General features: G+C 47.0%; 1 protein-coding gene across 3 annotated transcripts in view; it reads right to left on the bottom strand.

Moving 5' to 3' along the window:
• The window catches only part of LOC147030166 (uncharacterized), a 45,101-nt gene that overhangs the window by 14,864 nt on the left and 9,447 nt on the right, over positions 1-20,790 (bottom strand). The window contains exons 2-3 of one of the 3 annotated variants that reach the window (XM_085873939.1): positions 17,799-17,891; positions 17,367-17,491 (exon numbers count right to left, since the gene is read on the bottom strand). The gene's annotated coding sequence lies outside the window, so the exon portion shown is untranslated. Of the gene's footprint in view, positions 1-14,971; positions 16,917-17,366; positions 17,892-20,790 lie in introns of those variants that run through there. The other 2 variants (XM_085873940.1, XM_085873938.1) reach the window with 2 other exon arrangements.

Here is a 20,790-nt window from a genome sequence, read left to right on the forward strand (position 1 = left end):
TTTGACAACATTTCGGCAGGTAGACTACCTACACCTGCTGAGAAGTTGGGAATGCTGTTGTCCAGGAATGCAACGTCTCTGATGCCATCCGTTCTACTGAAGGTATTCCACCGGGTACCTGAGTATGTGCTGACCCAGCGCTATGTGCAGCCCAAGTGCAACGTCGCTCAAACCAGTGTCATTTCAGACAGACCCCTTTCACCAGCCATCAACGCTGCAGCACCAGCATCCATGGAGTACTCATCGACATCAAACGTGTCCAACAGGCAAGTTCTGTCTGCTCAGGAAAACACAATGCCAGCTCCTTATCCATTGTACAAATCTTACCAGGAACTAACTAATGCCTTACACACAACCTTTGTGTCATCATCCTTCTCCAATGTGATGTGTCATGGCTGCACATCGACCCCCACTGTGTTAACGTGCCCCGTTATGAGCTCATAAGTCACAAATCCGGCTCCGGTTACGACCGCTCGGTATCCCACCATATGTCTCGTGGGATTACAACCGAAAACCAATCAAGTTATTTCTCACCAAATCCAAATCCAATGGTGGATGTGTGGTGTTTGTCCCGCATATGCTGTGAGTGCAAACACCACACATCCGGCAGCAACATGACCATTGTCTAGCCATTTACTATTAGGTCGAAATGTCAAGCCATCAATCATGCCAACAGTGATGCCTGCCATGCAGGACTGTGTAAACTATCTGTCTCGTCAAGACGTGTTTGACGATAAGTCTGAGAAATTCAGGACATGGCGTGCGGCCTTCCAGAACATGATCAGAGGAGTACTACGAGCATCCGATGAACAGCGTGATCTCATGGTTAAATAAATGGCTGATGATTCAGCATCCAAAGCACTTATAGAGCGTCTTAACCGAGTCTACATTTCTGACCCTGATGTTAGTTAAGAGCAGATCTGGAATCGCCTTCAAGAAAGATTTGGGAGCGATGAAGCAGTTACACAATCATAACTAAACAAGTTGGAAATTTGCCTCAAGTCTCTCCTCATGACCGCAAAACTTTGCAGAAGTTTAGCGACACCATTGAGGAAATAGAAGCAGCAAAAAGTCATGTTCCCTTCCCAGAATTTCAGCTTTGGATATATGTCTGTTCCTCAAACCAATCATAACAAAACTTCCATCTGATCTTGTGGATTGTTCGAGGAAGGAGACCTTCAAGTCTAAAGAAACTTACAATGCCACCTTACCACCATTTTCGATGCTCACATCCTTCATTCGGCACAATGCAAAGATTCAAAATGACCTGTCCTTTTTTTTGTATATATATATATATATATATATATATATATATATATATATATATATATATATATATATATATATATATATATATATATTGTCGAGGCTTGTATGAGAGCTAACACACAGAAAGAACAACAAGAGAAGCAGGAGATAAGAGGGGCAGGAGGAAAAGGACAAAGCAGTGGGGAACAGAGACATGAGTAGATCTGTGGAAGGGAGAGGGATGGGACGGGGAACACGGAGTATACAAGATGGACACCACAGAGACTTTCAGGTGCTCACGCGACAGGTACTTTCAGGAAGGAAAGCAAAGAATTGAAGGTGGTGGATTTGGGGTGGATGAACAGGGGTATAAAAGATTATGGTTTTGGATGGTGGAAGATAAGAGATGGTGGTGAACAGCTGTTTTGGAGACCTGGAGGGAAGAGTGGGATTGAAGAGAGTGTGGGAGTTTGTTCCAAAGGTGGGGGAAAAAGAGAGGAATGAAAGAATGAAGGTGAGCAGTGATTCTTGATTTTGGTAGTTTTACCAGAAGGGGTTGCTGGCAGATATTGAGTGCCCTGCAGAAATATGGGGGAGGGGGAGGGGGGACATATCTCAGATAGAGCAGTAGGGGGCAAGACCAGAGAGGAGTTGGTAGAAGACAAAGACCACTGACCTGCCTGTGGCGAGAATGAGAGACCCAAAGACTCAGCCTCATTACAGGAGATGCCAATGATCCTAAATGAATTGGTTTCCACAGCGTGAAGCCAAGAAAGGTGAGAAGCGGGAGCACCAGCCCAGAGGGGAGAGCAGTACTCCATCAGGCTGCGGATGAAAGCTTTGTATGTGGTCATGAAAACAGGTGTGCCAAGGAAGGACTTTGCACGACGGAGGATGCCCAGTCGGTGACTGGCTTTGGAGGCCAGTTTGGAAATGTCTCATGGTTTCCCTGGGATATGATGATGGATCACATTCTTCAGCTTCGAAAGTGAAAGCTCCACTCATTACAAAAAACAGAATTTCTACCTTCATGAGTGACACTCGTCCAAGGGTCAGAGTACGGTAAGACCGAGGTCACGGGTGAATTGGTGCCACAGGTTGTCAAGCAAATCGACTGCAACAGTCGCGTCACCTTCTGAAAATCCGAACACTCATCGTCGAATGGAAGATCCACAATAATTCTGCTCCATTCACAGGCCACAACAACATCTTGCACATTGAGAAACATTCAAAGCAATAACTTTGCAATCCAGACTCTTCCTTCTTAACCAATGGAAAATATGTATCAGATGTGCTCTGCCAACGAGCCACAGTCAGCCAAGGAGTATCAAGTAAAATTACGTCGTTCTCACTGCGACAGCACCCGTCATTGCTCAGCACTTCATGATGCCTCTTGTGCTACCATCGATGGACTGGCAAGGAGGCAATTTACAGGGACTCTTCAAACCCTAAGAGAGTATCGGATGGGCTTCAAAAACATGGCGAGGAGCGACCCGCAGTGATTAACAGGTGTACAGACACTTGTGATAGTCATGGATCCAGAGGAAGGTCTTGTTCCAAAATCTGTCTTGTGAAGGTATTTATCGCTGGTAATCCTAAAAACTTTTGGAAAACTTATGCTGAGTTGGATGATCAGTCAAATCGATATCTGGGCTGCAGGGAACTCTGACTGCTTCAACGTGCAAAGTCATTTCGTCCACTTTGAACTCAAAACCTGCTCTGGAGCTTTGACAGCCATTGGTAGGCGTGTCAGGAATCTAGTCATTGAATCTTTCGGTGGAATTGTCCACCTGCTGCTCCCGGAGCTAACCGAGTGTAATGCTATTCCTTGTAATTGCTCCGAGATTCCAACATCAGATGTCACCAGGCTCCACTCACATATATGTCCTTTCCCTGAAATGTTTCGCAAACCTGACCAAGAATTGTCCATCTTGGTGTTAATTTGACGAGATGCTCCTCAGCTGCTTTAGGTCAGAGAGTCTCGGAATGGACCACCTAATGCTCCGTTGGCACAATGTATGGACTTTGGATGGGTGATAATTGGCGATGTATGTCTGGATGGCGTCCATAGCCCTGATAAAGTGGATGCCTATTCTACCCACATTATGAACAATGGAAGACCATCAGTCTGCTCACCATGCCCTAGTGTCACCATCAAGGACGTCATCCTGCCACATCGTCGTGTACCTTCAGGTCAGCTCTTCAGGAGATCCTGCAACAACAGAGCCTGCGATGACCGGGTCAGCAGTGATGCTTGTCAGCAAACAATGAATGATGATAAGCGGGTCACTCCATTGAAGACAACCATTTTCTCGTGATCATTGAGGACGGATCAATCAGGCATGACAATGACAATTGTGTGGGTCTGTTACCCTTCAGAGGTGATGTAAAACTTCCAGACAATCGACCCCTTGCTATAAAATGCTTAAAGTCCCTTTGCAAGCTTCTGGATAAGAAACCAGTCTGTAAACAGCAGTACATGGACTTCATGGCCAAACCTTTTTCCAAAGGACATGCTGAGCCTCTTGAACCAGGAACAGAAGCAAAATGACTGCGATGGTATCTTCCCTATTGTGCTGTATTCCATCCACACAAACCTGAACATATTTGTGCGGTGTTCGACGGCAGTGCCACCTATTGTGAAGTCTTGCTAAATAAGGTACGACTTCCTTGTCCAAACCTCATCGATCGTCTCCTTGGTGTATTAGTATGCTTCAGACAGGAACCAATCACCGACGTAGAGCAAATGTTCCATTGTTTCTATTTGTGTGAGGATCACTGATAGACAGCCGGCCAACCTAACCTATCGTGACACCCCGCAGGCATTTCATGTTAAAAAGTGGTATGGGGTGCCAAAAGGTAGAAAATATCTCTGTTGTTGAGAATTTGCCCCATACCAAGCGCAACCAAATCAATTTTCTCAAAAAAAATCACGAAATAGAAGCGTCCCTCGCGCGCGCCGTGGCCACGTCCACGGTGCTCCACTCAGTCCACTAATCGCTCTTGCGGAGGAAGTCGCCAGTGTGTGCAACATGGCGCGGAACAGTTGAGCTTTCAACACGTCTTTTGCGTTGTTTTGCATGAAATCTACGACAATTGCATTGTTAAATTCGGGGCAATGGATGAAATGAAAGCTATAGGAATGATGGGTTCGCAAAAACGCAAAAAGAGCCAGAACTCGCGTCCACATGTCTGTTCCGTTTGAAATCAAAAAAAGTGCAAGAAAGTAACACGCCAAGCATCGGACGACGGTAAGAATAGGGTGATCACGGTCCTCGCTGAACGCAATCGCGTCAGAGAGGAATCTAATAGATTGAAGAGGCTGAACCATATTTCAATACGGGAATCGCAGTTGATGTGGCACAGCTCGTGTTACTGTGATTTCACGGCTGAAAGTCGATTGAAGCGTCTCAGATCGAAACCACTGTGCGAAGGAGCTGCAACCGGCGGTGGCGGGGACAGCATGGATTTGGAGGAATCAGATCTCAGATCATCGCATGGAAAACATGAAAAAGTAGACTGGGCAAAATGTACATTTTGCCAAGACGAAAGGAAGGGAAAACCGGGTAAGAAAGTTTGCAAGAGTCAATCTGAATTACATGATATCCGGACAATGCATTTATCCCGTAAGATACTGGAACTTTCTAACGTAGACACGGCGCTGCGGATTCGTCTGGCAGGCACAGTAGATCTGATTGCTGCTGAAGGCAAATATCATCTCTGATGCTTGATCAAATTTGAGAGAGAAGCAGAGAAACAAAGACTGGATGTTGGACAAGGTGAAGATAAGGAGCTGACGACCCTATGTAACATTCTGAATGACGGGCTTTCACGTGGATATGTATACGATATGGCGGAGGTTTGGAAGCAATTTCAGGATTTATGTGAAGCGAAAGGACAGGAAATACCTCGGAGCTATTTGTCACGAAGGAAAACCTTCACTGACGCGGTGTCTGAGAGACTCGGGAGTAGAGCTGGCTTCATTAGACCCCTCAATCGTACAGCCTCGTTGCTCTTGTATCCCAGTGAAAGGAATGAATGCGTCATTTCAACATCTCTGTCAGGAATGCACAGGGATGAAGACTCGGAAGATTCTGATGATGGTAATGACTTTTCGATGATGGCCAGCAATCCACTGCAGGAAACAGTACATTCTGCTCTCCAATTGCGCAACGATCTCAATAGCCGCCCTGGTCACGAATTAGGATGGCGAGGAATCGACCAAGACCATGTGAATGAGATCATTCCCCAATTGTTGCACATATTTCTCGGAGTCCTTTTCGTCGATGCGATCGAGGATAATACTGAAGCTGTTGATACATGTGCAGAACTCAACCGCTTAGTCTGTGATATCGCACAGGACATCATCTTTCGCCTTTCCCAGGGGCGCAAGCTGACACCCAAACACATTGGATTAGGGATGACAGTACATCACATGACGCGATCCGAGGCCTTGGTGGATGTATTGCATGCAAGTGGTCACTGTATCAGCATCGACACAATCCGGCGCATTGACACGTCCATCGCAAATGATATTCTCGACAGGGCCGACGCAAACGACGGAGTCTTTATCCCCGAGGTAATCCACCCATTCGAGACCTCAGGGCTGGTCCTCAGTTCATGTGATAATATTGACGTACTTGAGGAAACAATTCACGGCAACACAACACATTATACACAGATGGCAGTGTGGCAGCGAGATGACGGAACTGTTTATCACAGAGATGAACCTCGGCATATCGGTCATACTAAAGCTCTCAGCCAGGAACGAATCGGCAAGATGCACATATTAGAATACGCGAAACCTCACTGGTATTCGTCCGTCCCCCACTTTTCCAGATGGTGCCGCAATCAACGTCGAGTCGTGGTTCCAAGAGCCTGGCAATGCAAATAACAGCAAGTCCAACGACTTGGCATGGACATGGTGGTGAGTCACAATCTGTGCCACCATGGGCGACATTTAACAGTCTGGCGACGAACGGGACCCCACCTGTCACCAATGTAGGTATGCTCCCAATTCTGAAGGCACCGGCAGACCATGATGACACAATGACAACTATGATAACCAAGTTCATGAATATCAGTGAAAAGGTGGGACAGACACGGTCATTTTTGCTGACCAACCTCTCTACAGTCGGATGAAAGAAGTCGTATGGAACGATCCCACCAAATACAGCAATGTTATATGCCTCCTTGGTCACCTCCACAACATTGAGGTGGGATTATTCGCTCCTAATACGATACCAAGCGTACTTGGTGGAAAAGCATACTACCGAGGAGTACATGGACATATTTGTACGTACGAAGCATTGTGTCGCATCCGATGGACCAAATTCATGGAGTGGCTCGAGCAAAGTCATGATATCTCAACAATCGCTTCGATCGAGGCAATCAAGACATGCGCTGAGGAAGTTAGGAACAAATGTCGCAGTGCAGATGGTCGTCTCTGTAAATCCGATGCACTGAGCCATGCCATCTGTGCTTTGAGACAAACCATCGAAAGATCAGACGTATTGACGAAATTGTACGAATTTGACCGATGCCGCGCAACTGATCCCAATTTTGAATTCTGGACGAATTACATCAAAATGGTCAGCACACTTTTGGAATTCATCCGTGCGAATAGAGAGGGAGATTGGCAGGCGCACCTAAAATCGTTCACACAGATGTTACCGTGGCTATGTGCGTATGACCACACAAATTATGCGAGATGGGGACCGGTGTATCTCTCCGACATGAAAATGTTGGAGAATACAGCGCCTGATGTATACAGTGCATTTCTCGCCGGTAACTTTGTGGAACAATGCAGCAAACGTCCGTTCAGCTCTGTGCCAGTCGATCAAGCTACAGAATGGATCAACCGCATGTGTAAGATATCGAATGGCATAATCGGAATCACCAGGAATGATACTGCAAGGGATCGATTCTGCTTGACGTGGTGTGAGCGCTCCGGAATTGCCCTCGATACCAAACGGCTCCTAAAACTGATCGATGACGAGATCGTAGAGGAGGCGATATCTACGAGAAAGGAGGCTCTGCCTGGACGTCTAAGGCATGATGAAGGCAATGTTCAAAATCTGATGGACCAGTTTGAGCGATTCCGTATTTTCCAAGCAGCGGATACACTCCCACCGGCACAATCACCAGACCTGGTGGAGGAATCGCAGGAACCTACCCTTGTATCTTTGACAACAAACGATCTCGCCATGATGGAAACACAAACTTCCCTGTTGTCAGCCTATGAGCGAGGTCCTCGAAGGTTACAAAGTTTTGTGGATGAGAGGCTGGTAACTCGAGAGACGGGTTTCTTCGATATGCTGTCGAGGATCAATTCCAAATCCTTTGCTCATCTCTACAAAAGCACAGCTCTGACCTCAACAGCCGAGAATAAATTCATCAAGGCAGACGCAAAACTCATACATACAAAAACGCAAAAACTCATACAAACTCATACAATGCAACCAGAGCTGGACGATGTGTCGATATGTCCAGTATTCTTCAGCATAAACTTTCGTCGCTAGTCAAGAGAAACGGACAGATGAATCAGACAAACAAGGCTGATATGCTTCATATCCTGACAAACAACGTGGATATGGGAACACCAGCGAATATTCCATCCCTGCAGGAGCCGTCAGCTCTCATCATCGATGGTCACACCATGATCCAAGTGATGGGGAAGCCGTCTCATTGTCGCACGTTTGCTGACCTTGGTCGTACATATCACGAGAGGATTGTAAAGCTATTTCACCAGTCATTCACTCGCATCGACATCGTCTTCGATCGGTACATCGGAGCAGGGTCAATAAAATCGGCAACTAGATCAAAGCGTGGGCAGAAGAAGCGACTAATCCGAAAAATCATTGATCGAGGAGACATACCACTGCCAGAGGTATGGGACAGATTCATAGCCCTGGACCAGAACAAAGCTGACCACGCTAAATTCGTCGCTGAGTACCTCATTTCAACCGATCGGAATTACCCACAGTCTTGCGAGCTGATTGTAGGGGGAGGTTTCGCTGAACCGGAGATGGCGAAGTCAACTACACGTGGCCAAATTACTGATTTGGCCGCGAACCATGAAGAGGCCGATACGCGCATGGTCGCACATGCAGCACATACCGTCAGGGAGAAATAAAAGAGCGTGGTCGTGGAGAGCAAGGATACAGATGTATTATTACTCCTCATCCATTTCTTCAGTGATGCAAACGTTGATCTGTGGATGAAAAGTGGGACTAGCAAAAAAACGTGTCTACTACCAAATTTCACCAATTGTACAAAAGCTATCGCGTCCTGTCAGGAACAATCTGCTCGGATTTCATGCCTTTACCGGATGTGATGTGACGTCTTCGTTCTATGGATACGGGAAACGGAGCTGCTGGAAAGTGTACGTGGAACAGCCGGAGCTACTGGCGAATATTGGGCGTGATGGATCCACTGACGAGGCTGAAAAGTTCCTGTGCCATTTGTATGAAGTGGATAACGCTGACGATCTGCTCTCTGCCAAATCCCAGATGTTCGAAAAAGGTCTCCGGGGTTTCGAAAAGCTACCGACAACTTTCGACGCATTTGAGGTCCATCATATCAGGTCAAATCATCAGGCGAAAATTTGGTACCAGGCTCATAAACCTCGGATAGCGCTTGAAGCTCCAGAAGAGACGGGTGGCTGGAAGCTAACAGACTCTGGACTTGAGATCGTGTGGATGCGACTCCCCGCCATTCCAGCTTCTTGTACTGAACTAGTCACTTGTGCGTGTAAAAGCAAGTGTCGAACGAGTGCATGTAAGTGCAGCAAGTCTCGCCAGAACTGTATCCCAGCATGCGCGTGTGACGCTGTCAACTGCAATAATGACTACCACTAACTACAGCTATATGGGTGAGCAAATTATATTTCAAACATTCTCTTATGTGCCAACTCTCTTATACAACGTTTTGATCTCACATGAGTTCATCTTACGAGTTGAGAACTCACGCGAGAAGGTTACATGCGTCCATCTTCAGAAATTCGAGAAAATGGCCATTTTACAATTCAGGTCAGGTATGGGAGCATGTGCCAGAACAGCGCGTCGCTGCGTCCACTTTCCGCCGGTACTCCAGGGGCCTCCGTCTGGCCATCCCCCAGGCAGATGCCAGGCCCATCCCCATCTCCTTGAGATGATGGTCAACCTGCTGCAACCATGAGGCACGTGGTCGGCCCACTGGCCTCCTCCACTCATGAGACTCCCTCGCTGAGAGAATCTGGTGAGCAGGAACAGCGTCAGGAAAACGAGCCACATGTCCATACAGCCGCAGCTGACGCTCACGGACTATGCAGGTAACAAATCTCATCCGAGTCTCTCTCAGCAACCGCTCGTTGGACACAAAATCCGACCAGCGATAGCCAAGGATTCTTCGAAGAGACCTGGTACCAAAGGAATTAAGTCTCCGTCTCAGATCCTTGGTCAAAGTCCAAGTCTCGCACCCATAGAGCAAGACTGGAAGTACCAAGGACCTGAAGACTCGGACTTTCGTCCTCCCGCACAGGTACCGGCAGCGCCACACCCCATGATCCAGTGAATCCATGACTCCCCAGGCCCGACCCAGACGTCTATTGACCTCCGGCTCACAACCTGCGGAGACATGAATATCACTGCCAAGGTAAGTGAATCTATCCACGACCTCAACATCCTCACCACAAACAGACACAGACAGGACAGCAGCATCCAAGATGTCACCGAAAGCCTGGATCTTAGTTTTGACCCAAGAAATCCGTAATCCCAACGGCTCCGACTCCTCATTCAGCACCTCGAGGGCCCCCAAGAGGATGTCTAAAGTCTCCGCAAAGATGACTGCATCATCTGCAAAGTCAAGGTCCGAGATCTTGACATTGCCAAACGATGCACCACAACTTGATCTCTCCGACATCCTCCCAAAAATCCAGTCCATACAAGTGCTGAAAAGTGTGGGGGCAAGTACACATCCCTGACGAACTCCAGTAACAACTGGAAATAAGTCAGAGATGGCACCACCACACTTCACAGCACTCTCAGTACCAGAGTAGAGTTCAGACATCAGATCGATCAGTTTCGGTGGCACCCCACGAAGACCAAGAATCCTCCAGAGGACATCCCGATTCACTGACTCGAACGCTTTACAGAGATCAACATAGGCTGCAAGCAGCCCCTGCCGAAACTCTCGTCTGCGTTCGGTGAGGACACGAAGTGCAAGGATACGGTCAATCGTTGACCTCTTTGGTGTAAAGCCTGACTGCTCTGGACGCTGGTGCTCAAGCAGATGGTGGCGAACCCTATCTAGAATTATCCGAGCAAAGACCTTGCCCGGCACTGAGAGCAGCGTCACCCCTCGGTAGTTGTTGCAGTCTTGGCGATCACCCTTCCCTTTCCAGAGAGGGACAACAAGGCCCCTCTTCCAGTCAGTTGGGATGATGCCTGTGTTCCAGGCAGAGCACAAAACTGCATGCAACGACACGAGTGCAGCATTTCCACCAGCCTTGAGAAGTTCAGCATGGATGCCACAGACCCCTGGAGCTTTGCCCCGTTTCAACTGGTTCACCGCAGCCCGTGTTTCCACAAGCAATGGTGGACCACAGTTGATTCGAGGGTCAGCAACAGGGATTGTAACACCCTTGACGTCCAACTCGACAGCTGGGGGATCAGCCTGGTACAACCGCTCAAAGTAACCGGCCCAGCGGGCCTTCACTTCAGACTCCTCTGTCAAGAGCCTACTACTCTCTGCTCGAACTGCAGTGCTCCGAGGGATGGGCTTGGATGAACCTAATGTGCGAATTCCCCTGTAAGCGGGACGAGAATCACCTGTCCACAGGTGATGCTCTACCCCCTCACAGATTCCTCGCACATAGGCCTCCTTGTCCACCCTCAGTGCACGTACAGTTTTACGCCTCAGCTCCCTGAACAGCTCAGCTCTGCCATTCAGCCTGGCCCTGCGACTCTGGTCAATGGTATCCAGTGTCCCTTGAGAGACAAAATTCTTCTTTGCCCTGCGGTGAACTCCAAGGCATCCACCGGCAACATCAAGGACGGTGGTCTTGAAGGTGCTCCACAACTCTTCAGGACCCCCCAAAGCACCCAGACCCCCACAAGTGTCCACTCAGCCTGTTCGCAAACTCCTCAGCTACTCTCTCATCCCTGAGCTTGGCAACATCCAGCCTAGGCTGGGATGGTACCATTCTCCAGGATTTAAGGTGCAGCTTTAGAGTTGCTACAACAAGCCTGTGGTCAGTATTGAGGAACTGAGCACTCCGGTAGACCCTGCAGTTCTGGATCATCCTCCAACGACCGTCAATGAGGACATGGTCAATCTCCTTTGCCACACCGCCAGCGTTGGAATACCAAGTCCAGCGATGAGCTTGCGGGCGCTGAAACCATGAACCAGCCACCCTAAGTCCATGACTTCTTGCAAAGTCAAGGAACTTAGTGCTATTCTGGTTCATAGTTCCTGACCCATGGGGACCAACACACACCTCATAACCATCCCTATCAGTTCCAGTTGATGCATTGAAATCCCCCAAGACTAGAAGTGTATCTCGTCTGGGGCACTGATCAACCACAGACTCGAGTGTGGCGTAGAATGTGTCCTTCACGGTGAGATCACTCGCCTCAGTCGGAGCATAAATAGAGACCAGGGAAATGATACCCAAGGAGTGAGGAATCCTTAATCTCATAATACGCTCGTTGACCGGTGTTACCTCAATTATCATTGGGGTCAGCTTATTGGACACAGCTACAGCAACTCCTTGGGTATGGTAACCATCAGAGCGACCAGACCAATAGTAGGTGTAACCACCCACCATTATCTCGCCACAATCCGGTCTCCGAACCTCAGAGAGAGCTGCAATCCCGATGTCCAAACGCTTGAGCTCAGATGATAACAGAGACAGGTGATCATCCTCTCTTAGGGATAGGACATTCCAGGCACCCACCCGAAGGGACCGCCTCAGGTTAACCCAAGGAGACCGCCGTCTGGTGGACGACACCTCAGCACCACTCCGACACACTCTCCCGCAATCTGACCCAGGGATGTTACCCCGTGGTTTCCCTCCTATCAAAGATTGGGGGTCCCGAAGGCTTTGCCCCAATCCCGTCATCCGGTGAGCTGCTCTGCGAAGGGAAGCTGCACAGGAGGTACTCCCACGGAGTGGGTTTTCAGATTTTTTTGCGTTTTTGCGTTTTGCGGAATGAAGGGTTTTACGGTGGCCGGAGTGCAAATCCTGCCACCAACCTCCTAATAAGAAGTGACCCAACTGCAGGAGGACGTCCGCAGACACAGTTGGGCACATTTTACAATTGCGGCCTTTCATGTTTTCAAGTAAATCTCTAGTCTAAATTTATTGCTGAGACTAAAGGACAGTAGCCTAGGTGAAAAATTCATACACAGGCATAAAGATATGGCAATGCTGAAACAAAATTCACTCTAACCAAAAAATGAGGAATTTGGCATTTGACCTTGACCTCAAAGGTCAAAGGTCAAAGTCCAAGATGGTATGGGGCATATTCTGAAGGTTCACCCTATCATCTTACTTTTGGACATACATAATCACTTTTAACAAGAAATGCCGACGGGACTAATTTTTAGACCCCGGAGATAGTCTTGGCCGGCCGTCTATGAGATTTTCTGCGATTTCTTTGATTTAAGAACGACCCCAAAGCAGACATCTCCGAATTTCGTATGAAGGTGGACGTATTTGGGAACAGTCCTAGTCCCACCATTGCTGCCAATGCTGATGTCAGTTTTCGTCAGTTAAATAATTAATGGCATTGAACTGGGAGGCCATCTGAGCTTAAGCTTATGCGTTTCTTTTGTTTGCCTTGTAATCCGTAAACTAACAAGTAAAAAAAAAAAGACATAAAATGTCATAGCCCCCGTTGTTTTAGTACCTTTTCTGTGTGGAGTTAGAGCGAGCCCATATGTATGTACAACTAAAATGGCCACCACTATTTCAGTTGGCCATCTTTGATCAGATCAGAAAATAAAGCGAGGGGCAAGTGCATGCCATCATGAACTGTGCTTGTGCCAAGTGTGAACAAAATCGGACCAAGAATGTTGGAGAAATTGTTGGGGGCACGTTTAAGTAACAAAATGGCTGCCAGTCGGCCATCTTAGATCTGATCTCAAAAAAAAAAAAAACATGACGTGCCTCGGTAAGCCATCATTTATTATCTGTTTGCCAAGTTTGAACAACAGCGGCAAATGCATGTCCGAGAAATGGTTGAGGACGTGTTCAAATCGGGTTTTCTTACAACTAAAATGGCCACCAGTCGGCCATCTTGGATATGATCTTCAAAAAATGGCGTGCGTAGGTCAGCCATTATTCATTATCCATCCGCCAAGTTTGAACACAATCAGTAAATGCATGACCGAGAAATAGGTGAGGACTTATTCGACACCGGGTTGTCTTTTAAAAACTAAAATGGCCGCCTGTCGGCCATCTTGGATCTGATGTCGGAAAAAAAATGACATGCTTATGTATAGCATCATGTGTTGTCTTTCTGTCAAAAATGAATAAAATTGGTCAAAACATGTCCGAGATATGGTTGCGGACGCACACATGCACAGACATGAAAATCGAGACCAAATCCATGAGCCAAGTCCAATGGAGGCTCAGAAAGGGACGTGTCATGTTAGCAAGTGGCTCGCTTCATTTGTACCGAGAGTATTTGTTACCCAGGACGCACCCTTCCTATGGAACCCCCCACCCCCTCCTCCCCCCAGGATGAATAATTAAAAAAATAAAATGCACAGAAAACATATATCGTGCTTGCAAGTAAAATTTCAAGCAGATCACAGTACTGTACCTGTCGTAAGCAAACTTGAAACAAGAAAAATGCTGGATATTAAAAATTCAACAATCAGATAATGATCCTGACTATAATTCACGGACCGGTGTTTGTGGGTGTGTTTGTCGAGCGCCTACTACTCCTACAGTTCTGGGCCAATTACATTCAGACTTGCCACAGAGGATCAGCATGACCCCCAATTAATGTATAGGGGTGTTTTTATATTCGCCAGTGGTCTTGGGGGGGGGGGAAGGTGAGGGTTGGGGGACGCAAATTCTCTATGCAAATGTGCATCGTGTCGCGCTGCTCTGGGTGGGGGAAGGTATTACAAGTCCCACCATTTACAGTGCAGTATTCCTGTCCCCACGTTTTCCAGTGCTGTGAGGTGTTTTGTACTTTCGATGCATGAGTTGTGTGCGTGTTACTTTTTGTCTATTAATTACGTACGTCTGGTCATTAATTACGCACGATTGGAATGTACCATTTGACCCTTGAGACTGCTGATACCCCTTCAAAAACTTTGAGGACCCGTAAAGACCTCCAAGACCCTCAAAACCCCCAAGACCCAGACGACCTCCAAGACCTCCAACACCCCCAAGACCACCAAGACCCTGAAGACACAGAAGACCTCCATGACCCAAAGACCACAAAGACCTCCAAGACCCCAAAGACCTCCAAGACCTTGAAGACCTCCAAGACCTTGAAGACCTCCAAGACCTTGAAGACCTCCAAGACCCAGAAGACCCCCCAAAGTCCTCCAAGACCCAGAAGACCACCAAAGTCCTTCAATTCCCCCAGGACTACCAAAACCACAAAGACCCAGAAGACCCCCAAGACCCCCCCCCCCACCAAGACCCCAAAACCCCCAAGACCCAGAAGACCTCCAAGACCCCTGTAGATGAATTCTCAATTCCTCCTGTACATTTGAGTCATTTATTAAAACAAAACATACGAGCATATGGAGAACCAGAGGTGACACAAACAAGCAACATGCTCTTCCTCTGATTCTGCAGGACATGGAGACTTTGAATTCTTATATAATATTCAGTAAGATGATGTCTGTTCAACCTCTCAACATAATGGGGCCAAGGCTGACGTTTTGGGGTTCAGGGGAGGGATCACTCATCACCGTATCGCAGCAGGCCATTCGAAGGTCAGCTTAAATTCAAAGTGCTGGAGAACATTTATGACCTGATGGTTGACACGGTTGATAGGAGTTCTGGACATTACCTTCACACACATTCCATTTAAGCTCGACTCCTGCTTCGAGCCAGACTTTCAGACACCAGAATATAAATATTTATATAAGAATCCGTGAATAAGCTAATTAAGTAAGAGACGATTCTATTCTATGCCTGGTGTTGGCTTGATGGTTAGGGTGGTAGGCTTGGGATCTGAGGATCCAGAGTTCAAATTCAACTTCGCTGTTGAATTAATTCCAGGTGGGATTGAATCTGCCTGTCATCCTTCCAAGGTCAGCAAAATGAGTGCCAGCACGCTGGTATGCTGTATCGAAGTTGCGACCCGTCCAGGATTGTGTCCAATAGCCAAGGAGACTGTTTAGGCAGCACCAACGCTCTGTACAGAGTATGGTCCCGACGTAAAAAGCATTTCTGTGATCCCCACTTGGGGGAGGGGGGGGGGGGTCGACCGCTCTGACAGAGCCGCAAGTCCAGTCGGCCCGACCGATCGCCCGGAATATACATCATCGCCCGGATAAGTCTGAAGCCGACGGGTCCTTGTGCAAGAACCGTGAAGGGCCAATGTTTCTCCCACGTGGTACAGGGTTATTTGCCAATTCTTCAAAATACCTAGAGACCATGTGGCAATCTACTGAGCCTCCACACCCTTGACGGAACTCGTACGAAACAAGCTGCTTAAGTGAGCCTGTCCCGTGCGCGATTCCGAGCAGCTTAATCGCCGAGAACCGTCGGTCCGAATGTCCGCTTACGGCGGCCCAACGGCCTTCTAACTCCCAACACACGTCATGCTCAGTCAATGAAAGTAATGGACACGACGAGCTAAAAAACATTTAACAATTGGGATTTATTTATACAGTAATAATGGGGAACTAAGGAAGCACTCAAGAGGCAGGGTTAAACCGACTACGAAATGTAATGCAATCATATACAGCACACAAAGCACTTAACAGTTCTCTACTTGTTAGACGGGCCCATGGACACACATACGCGCACACCCAAGAAATGGTGGCTGATGCCTTTAATAAGGACTTCAGCTTGGAGGGACAGCTTTCAGCTTGGAGCTGAAACCCAGAACCTATCTCGAACCTCTCCACCTCGTGTGGTCTTCAAGCTGTTCGGACCCGGGCTCCAGCGAGGGCAAGCTGGATCCAATCGCCGTGGGCCGCGATCCTTCCCGAGCTCCAGCGGATCCCCTCGCGCTCCGGACCACGTGCTGGTGAGACGAAACACTGAGCCTTCCCGAAGATGCGTCGCTTTCCAAGTAGAGCCAGCTGAACAAAGATGAGGCCACGAAGCAGAACAAAGGCCGAACCAGAACAACTCAGAACCAGCACGACCCTTTGAACCACCGACTGCACAGCCAACTCGAAGAAGCACCAGCAGAACAACAACCTCGAACCAACTCCTCCGATGAATCACCAACAACCAGCCCGAACTCTCTCTTGAACAACTCTCGATGAACTCATAACAACCAACCACCCACAACCCCCTCTGCCGATGAACAACCCTCCAACAAGAACCAACTCGAGCCAAGCAGAGGGTCCCTTTCTTATCCCTATCGGCCCCCTCCCCCGCCCCCGGCGTGACTGAGCCCTCGTGCTCCATCCCCCGCACAACCGCGGGTGGAAGGGAGTTGTTTACGTCTTTGCATCACAGGATGGGAGAGTTCTTCTTCCTATTTGCAGAGGAGGGGGAAGGTCGTTCTTCTTTGTGTTCTGATCGAAAATAAACTATTAAAATGAATCACAGCGCATTTAATCGATTTTTACCCATTAAACAATGGAAGTTGAGCTATCTATAGAACATGCACTTACCGAGATAACCAAGCTAAAGGACCTGAATGATGAGTGCGATAAATAATTAATGGTTTTCAGATTCGCAACACTATATAAAGCAGCTTAATATGACCTACCACGACATGGCATTCATTGTAATTACAAAATAAATCACAAAAACAATAGCATTGCAACAAAGCATAGATTAATTAACACCGATAATATTTACAACGATAATAAGAATAGTAGTATCATATGGCAATAATAATAACGAACATATTGTCGCGGTCCTGGCAGTTAGGTTAATCCTCCCCGACCCAATTGTGGTGGACGGGCAGGTTAACACTGACCAGGCTGGATCGCCGAGTAGAGCAGTTTTCCTTGGACGTGGGTACATGATCCTCAGAGATTACGGCGTGCGCAGGAGGGCATGGGCGGCAGATGGACGGAGGCACACAGGTTGTACTCGAACCCACTACAGATACACAGGCACCAGCAACTTCAATAAATAATGATTTATTAAACAGAAAATCAAGTTATAATGGAACAAATCAAGACGTGAGGAAACCAAAGTCTAATTTTGAAGCGCCCCCACACAGACGTAAACACAGACAAGGGGAACATCATAAAATAAAGAAAAATAATCCCTCCTTTATTTCGGCACTTAGTTTCGGGTCCAGGAGTGAGTTTCAGAAGCTTGAAAGTCAACAAACTGCTTCGCCACTGCGCGGGAAGACACGCCCCAAAATGGTGCCGAGCCACTCTCTGAGAGAGAAACGCACGTGAGGTACTTCGTGAGGTGGTGTTCAACACGTTTGGCTCACTTGTCCCAAATGTAATTGCCAAATGCCAAATGTAATTCTTTCATTGCTGGTCTGTAAGACAAAAACATAGGGAAAAGTCACAGGGGGAAAATTGGTCTTAATTCCGATCTAATTAACACAGCACCACTCCCCCATGTGGTGACAAGTAACACTTAAGCTCACAGTCTCCCTACTTAATTTACATTGCGATGTCTCCTACACGTCCACGGACCAAACAACACTCTACAATCCTCTCTCGTATGAAATTCCCCCACCTACCCCACAAACATAACAATATATAATCCCCCACATTGGCCCCAAGCACATCTGGGCTTGGTGAAAGAAGCTAATGCTCAAGCAGTGAAGCAAGTGGTTATGCAACAAGGCTGTGAAGACCAATGAAAATTTGGCCCATCGAACCAACGGGCCGACTCGTTAATTAAAAGCAGTAGGTATGTTTTTGCTTCATGTGTGTAACCCAGGTTATTTATTTTTCCTATGCGGAGCTGTCACTTGTCTATACATCACCCAAATAAAGATATGTGTCAGAAGAACATGTTGCATGTTGGGAACACGATCGCCCGTAGGGCGATGCTCTGCTAGTAGAACAAAAACACATCTTCAACTACAGAGAAAACATCACCAGGTAGAATTTTCAAAAAGGGAACAGAAAATCCAGTGTCAAGGAACGCCCGGTGATTGCACAATGTCATTTCTGTGGCGATGTTTTTCCTGCCCATTAACTATTTAATGTAGGAGAGTAACTTTTTAAAAGGCCTGCCAATACAGTACAACAATTCACTTTTCAGAATTAAAGTGTTAACCCATAAAGCGTGTCGAGCTACCATGGTGGCCGAGACGTTTATAGTGTATGAAATGAGTTCAAACTGACGTCAACGCAAAAAACGAATCATGGCCTTCCCTACAATGCACAATGCCCTGGTAACACATGAAAGATTGCTTGTAATTGGTGGATAAAGCTGAAGACAAAAAAAGCATTTCTGTGATCGTGCTATCGTGCTTTATATGAGGACTCTTGAGGAGAAATTTAAAAAACTGTTAATAGTCTACCCTCAGCAGCTACTTCAACCATTAACATCTGCTTCATCCACCGACAAACCCATACCAACCACATCATCAGCCTTGCCTCCTCTGAACTCCTCCTCCCATTAACCATCACTTCCACCACCTCCCGCCCTGTAATGTGATGCTGTGTTCCGGCATGTGTTTGTTTGGTTCCGTGTACAATGTTATAACAATGGTTTTAGTTCTGAGTTACTGTCTTCATGATCAAGTAAATAATAATATTAAATATCACTTGTAACTAAAACCATCGATATATCATCGTACTGGAATTTAAACTCTCCCCATGGCACCCCCTACCCCAGCTGTCACCTGGGGAGGAACACTTCGCCAAGCTTATCTTTGGGTGTTCCACAATGTATTTTGTAGAGGGGAGGGGTTTTGCATGTTTGTGGATTTTAAAGAACCAGTGCGGGCCCGTAGGTGCGTGCCAGTATGTGCAGCTTCGTTCCTTCGCTCTCGTAAACGACGACTGGATTGGGGAATTGTTTCAATTAGATCGGACCAACCGTGTCATAAATGGCCATAACTTGGGAAACACCTGGGAAACACTCAGGTCCCCAGCGTCAATTGTGACGTCATATCAAACGAAGAAGAAGAAGAATTGACGCCCCCTCTCTCACCCTCCCTCTCTTCCCCCCTAGTCTCGCCCCTCCTCTCTCCTCCCTCCTCCCTCCAATTGTGACGCCCCTCTCTCTCACCCCTCTCGCCCCTCTCTCCCCCCCTCTCTAAATGTATTCACAAATGTCTACCAAGCACAACAATTTATTCAAACCTTGGGAAAAAACAGCTTTCAAACCCTTGGGGAACAACTCTTTCCCTTGGGAAAATTCAAACCTTGGGAATAATTAATAATTTGAACAATTAATTCAAACCTTGGGAAAAAACAGCTTTCAAACCCTTGGGAAACAGCTGAAATGGATGAAGAACGATATCAAACCTTGAAAAGGCACATACTCAGGTCCCCAGCGTAGATTGTGACATCATACCAATCGAAGAAGAAGAAGAAATGTGACGTCAATCATGCAAAAAAAAAAAAACTATTTGTGACGTAATTCGTGACGTCATAGCACCATGTCTTGTCATTGGTTGACAGATAAATGGCCGTAACTTTGGAACCACTCGTCCAATTGATATCAAACCTTGAAAAGGCACATCCGCAGGGCCCCAGCAATATTCCTGGCAAGTTTCAATCAGATTGGACTGTTGGTTGTCAAGAAATGGTGGTCACAGACAGACAGACACACATACAGAAATTGCTGGAATTATAGATACTAGTACGTGCCCATAAATTTTTTTTTTAAATAAACATTCAAACCGCAAGCAACAAACAACAACCACACAGGCCGTTTCTTCGCTCTCGCATGCCCGTATGTGCGTGATGCGGAAATTCGCATATTATTCTCAGTTACGATGATTCGCAATTTAGGTTTTCATGGCCAATTATTCAATTAGCGCCAACGTATTTTGCCTTTCCGCAATGTCATCGTAAGGAAAAACAAAAAGAGAAGAGAAGAGAGAAAAAAAAATTACTTCCTGGTTCGGAGCATACCAGCACTCTGATGTTACCGATATTTATGCACAGTCTCGTATGAAAACGATCATAACTTGCGGCATTGTGTTTATCTATAAATGCGCATAAGAAATCATCGAGAAATTATTAGAATACACGAACTCATCACTCTCCGGAAGCCCGTACGTTGTAACTCGTAATGGGGAACGCGGCTGAGCTTCCCTTCCCCATCGGCCACGCCCACGCAACGTGTCTTGTCATTGGTTTGGTAAATAAATGGCCATAACTTGGGAAGCACTTGTCCGATTAATATCAAACCTTGAAAAGACACATCCTCAGGTCCCCAACAATATACCTGGCAAGTTTCAATTAGAT

This window comes from Eptatretus burgeri, chromosome 3, assembly GCF_056783735.1.
Source record: "Eptatretus burgeri isolate ZD-2024b chromosome 3, Ebu_testis_v1, whole genome shotgun sequence".
Classification (NCBI taxonomy): domain Eukaryota; kingdom Metazoa; phylum Chordata; class Myxini; order Myxiniformes; family Myxinidae; genus Eptatretus; species Eptatretus burgeri.